Raw genomic sequence first — 5,438 nt, 5'->3', positions numbered from 1 at the left:
ATTATCGTGCATCTTAAATCTCCTAATTAGACTTTATAAAGTGTATGACCAATTTTTATACCTCTTAAGGAGTCGATGTAATGGTACCCATTAAAAAAGTAAATTGCATACCATTACCATAATCATGGATATGTTATCGTTCCAATATATACACACACAGGTGGACTACATCGTGAGTAGACAAAAGCTATCCATTTGAGTAGACATACATCTCCATAAAGCTATCCATTTGAGTATACATCTCTTTCTCTTTCTCTCCCTCTCTCATTTCCTCCCCCTCTCTCTCCCTCTCCCTCTCTTTCTCTCTCATTTCCTCTCCCTCTCACAATATATCCTAACACTCTCCAAAAGCAAAAGGGAGAGGGAGAGAGAGAATGCACTCTCCCTCCCTCTCCCTCTCCCTCTCTTTCTCTTTCTCTCCCTCTCTCATTTCCTCCCCCTCCCTCTCCCTCTTTCTCTTTCTCTTTCTCTTTCTCTTTCTCTCTCTCTCTCTTCCTCCCTCTCCCTCTCCCTCTCTTTCTCTCTCACTTCCTCTCCTAAACAAGCAAAAGAGAAAGTGATTTAAACCTTAAACAAGCAAAAGAAGGAGAGAGAGAGACTCACCGATGAGATATGGCGACTGTGGGGCGGCTCCTCTTCTTGATGAAGGCTCCTCCTCTCCTTCGTGAACAACGACGGTGGCAAGTCTTCTTCCTCTCCTTCTCTCACGACGGTTGATCTCTCCCTCGCTCTCGCTCTCGCTCTCGCTCTCAAAACACAAAATGCAAAAACGCAAAATAAAGTCGCGCTCGATTTCGGCTTATTTTTTTTCCCTGTGGAGCGTCGCTATTTGCACAAATAGCGATGCAAATAGCGACTCAAATAGCGATGCCGCTACCCGCATCGCTACCCACCGCTGCTATAAGCTTAAATCCTTGTAGTGATGCTAAGTGTCGGCAAGGATAGCCATGTTAGGTTCGACCTCACAAAGCTTAGGCAAAGTCTAGACATAGGCTAACTATAGGTTAAGGTATGCCACTAAAATTGTTTTGCTTGCCTTTGCTAATTGTATGCACAAGGAAAGCCATGTTAAGGTAGACCATGTATGCGTAGGCTAATTATAGGTATAGGCCAACTATAGGTCATGATATGTCAATCCACTAGGATTGGCTACACTTGCCTATGCTAAGTGTGGAAAAAGCTCTACTATGCTTAGCTACACTTGCAATAAGCTATGTTATGCTTCACTAAACTTGTGTAAAGCATATTTGTATACTAACTTTGGCTCAAGGCATGTCAAGCCATGCTAGCACTTTAATAGAATCATAGTAAAGATTGATACTTTTGATACATCCTAGTAAATAAAGAAAAAACACATTACCTGATAAATAAAATGGGATTGAGAACTATACATTTTGAGGAGGAATGAAATGAACTTGATTGATGTAAGGAGATCATTTTACTTTATTAAATAGGTAAGGAATCAAAAGTAGTATTTTAATTATGTCAAATCATCTTATTTTTTAATAAATGGGCATATGATTAAATGATATTATTATTAACTTATCTAATTGTTGATCTTCTATGTGTTTGGGATGTAACCACTTGTGTTATTTTTTACTTGAAGAAAAGGAAAGAAAATGTGCTAAAATTTTGATCTATATGATCATTATTATGACGAGCCATAAAAAAGATTCACTTTTACTATTTGGAATATACCCCTATGTATAGGGATATTGAGGACGTAGCCCAAAATTATATATATTTTTTCTCTCGCTATGTTATTTAACTAGAAATAAGTGACAGGTGGTAGAACATCCTCTAAGCTAGAGAGTAAAAGGTTCAAAATTGTGATTTTGTAAGGTTAGGAGCATTATGGGCATTTGGATAATTGAAGAATACTTAGGATGAGCTCTTCCATGGTACAAAAGGTATACCACTAAACACATTTGTACAAAATTTTCTTCATTGATATCTATTGGAAGATGATAGAAATAAGGTAAACATGACTTTCTATAGTCCATACCATCAATGAAATATCCAATATATCTTTCCAAACACATATACCTATGGTGCATTGTCTTCTTTCTCTTTGTTGATTGCTCTTCTCGATGAATTTATAGTGCTTCCTTTTCCACTGAAAGCTCCTAATCATCTTGTGCATTGTTTCATTGAGCTTCTAAATTTTCAAAAAAGCTACATACTCCCATTCTGACTTTTCTTGGAATCAATACATTGGTGAAGAATGATTTCCAAAAACTAGTTAAATATGGATAGCTAACAAACTTGTGTGCATTTTGAAGCATACTTGCTTGTAGATGGAATGTACTTCAATCCTTGTAAAGTTATCTGCAAGACGTAACCTTCTATGCATAACTTCATAGTGTGTGTGGAAGTAAATTTTCATTCAAGAAATTGCAACGTTTCTTGGAGGACCAATGGTAACATTTGGCTCAAGTTTGTATCAACATACTTAGATATTCTGCATTTGACTCTTTCTAGATGAGTATTACCTACCTCAAGCCTATTTTCAAAATTATCCTACAAACTAGTATGTTATAGAAACAATACTCAGAATGTTGATATACCCATGGTATAAACATTGATGAAAGAAAAGCATCATGCTAACTATAAGAATAATGCTGCTAGAGTGCCATCAATTTTTGACAACCATGTGTAGCAAGACAATTCTTTAAATGACAATCACATTGCAATGCATACTTGATTTGTGCATCACTTACAAGTAACCTAGTGCACTCCATACCATAATCTCTTCTATTCCTTTGGAAATGCGCCATTGTTTGACCATCACATCCTTCTTCCATATATGAAACATCTTCAAACTATTTGTGATGTTAGCATCATGATTGATCTACATGCTTTGGTGATTGCGCTTGAGCATCATTCATGGAACCTTTGATATCCTCTAGAATATTGGGATCAAATGAATTCAAACAAAGTTGATCTTCTTATTACACATTATCCACATCATTTTGCTTTGGAACCTACCTTGGGTTGTATGCAATTTGATAGGATATCCAAGTCAAGATATTCAAAATATTCAAAAGATAGAGCATTAGAGCCATTGTAGGAATGAAAAGACAAAGTATCCATTCATAAAAGCGAAAGTATCCATCATAGGTATTAAAAGCTAAAGTATCCATTGATAGAAGAGAAAAGATATAATGTAGGTGCTAGCAAGAGAATTGGAGATAAATGCCTAAGGATAATACTACAACTAAGTGATAGTAGAAAAGTGGAGTAATAGAGTCCATGCAAGTCTTTTATGAGGAGAATAGTTGAGGTTAGGATTATGGTTAGTCAATGATAGGACTCAATGTACAAGTTTTCTAGGATTATGGACCTACTAAGTTGGGAAATTTTTGTTTCTAAGAAGGGATGCATTCCTCTTTTCTCTCATTTTTTAGCACAAATCAACAAGCTAGAGGAGAGGAGCATTGTAGAAGGAGTAAGACAAACCTGCACAAATTTGGCACTATAGCACTGTAATAGTAATTAAAAATTCCCATGCAAGTGATTTTTGGTTAGGGTTAAAAGGTTCCAAAAATATTCATTTTTAAAAAAAGTTATAAAATACTTACCAATAAAAGTAAATAGTCAATGAATCTAACAAGGAAATGTAAATATGGCTTGTCCTATGGCTCCATAACAAGGTCCTGGCATAGCTCTGCATCCATTGGACAGTCTATACATAGGTTCCCAGAGAAAGAGGAGTCTACTTCATTGTCGATGTATTCTTGTACTTTAGACTCTTCACCTAGATTGCTCATGCTTATCTCATATGTACACTACAAGCCATCCTCATCCTCCCCCCCTTGCAATAATGACTCCTCTACCTACATACTCTCATCAAGAATGCTAGAAACATTGATTTCATTATACATGAGCACTCTGAGGTGTCAATGGCACAATAAACCACCAACAAGGTTGTCATGGGTTTGGTTAGAAGTTTTACCTATTCTGTAATATCTCATGAAAGCTTGCCACAAAAAATGAGCTTCTTGTGGGTTTGGGTAGAAGATTGCCTATTCATAGTGATTTGGTAAGACAAATGTGTCGTCTAGATCATTCCATCTTTTGTGGAAAGCCAGTAGTAGGAACAGGAGAGTGCAATTTTATTCTTTTTTCCTTCCCTCATTGTCTTCATGAAGTGATAGATAGACATGAGTAGTGATGTCGAGCTCAAACTACAGAAAACACGCAAAAAATGTAGGAAAGCACAGGTTTGAAAAGAAAGCCACAACATTTTTTACTTTTTTTTAAATATTTGCATAGTGCATCTGTAAGCGTGTGTATATGCGCAGATAATACCTATTACACGCACTGACAGACGTGCAGGAACAATTAAACTGATTGGATGCTAGCTTTTGGTTGTTCTTGGATCAACATGACATGACTTTCCTAGTCTTTCAATATCAAAATGTTTTCCTCCATGTTGTAAGTATCAATGCATACATTTAGGGAATATGACATATATAGATTGTACGTGCATAGTGGTCCAACAAATCAAGCCTCTTTCTTATTTGCATTGATTATATATTGTAGTTAAACTCTAACAGTTTATATTGTGCAAAAAGGTGTCATTGACTTAAGCTAAGATCTTGATCTACATTGCTATTCATACAATTTCATTTATGTTGCGTTGGCCAATCTACTTGATTAATGCAAGATATGCTTGATATGATGTTTTTGATTGAGAATATTGGTGAAATATATAGAAAATATTGAGATAAGAGATGGTACACTAGCAAATCAATTGACCTATGTGGTGACATATATAACAAAGCTTGAGGATAAGATATAACACATTGGCAAGTCAACTGGCACATATGTGGTGACTTACTAGACCATCCCACTTGAAATTGCATGCAAGTATCAATAGGTGGATAAAGCACGAATGGTTTTTAGCTAGAGAGAGATAATGCAATGAAGGTTTATATGAAAGAGATAGAGAAAAGCACACAAGGAACTTTCAATCATTCCCCACATAGGCAATTTGGTGAAATATAGGAAATTCTCTAATATTTCCTATGTAGACAAGTATGTATTCCCCATCTATAACTAGGAAATTGCATTCCCTACATCTTATAATAGGGAATATAGAGCATTCCCTACATTCCTTTTAAAGTCCCTACGTTCCCTACATCTTATAATAGGGAATATAGAGCATTCCCCACATTCCTTTGAAAATCCCTACATAAGGAATTATAAGGATGTGATTTCCTAATTTTATGTAATAGGGAATTAAAGGTACAATGAGGATAAGATAAAGATGATGTTTATCACAATTCTCTATTTCTCAATTCAAGTTGATAATGATTGTTTCGAGAAGGTAAGGACAAAGGTGATGATGACTATCACAGTGGTGATGAGGATAAGAAAAATGAAAACGATGAGGAACATATATTTCAATTGCAACTTGAGGAGGCTCCAGTTGA

The sequence above is a fragment of the Lygodium microphyllum genome, chromosome 7 (genome assembly GCF_053477565.2).
Source record: "Lygodium microphyllum isolate KBCC chromosome 7, Lygodium_microphyllum_v1.1.10, whole genome shotgun sequence".
Taxonomy (NCBI): Eukaryota; Viridiplantae; Streptophyta; class Polypodiopsida; order Schizaeales; family Lygodiaceae; genus Lygodium; species Lygodium microphyllum.
Note: the sequence above shows the minus strand (reverse complement) of the source record.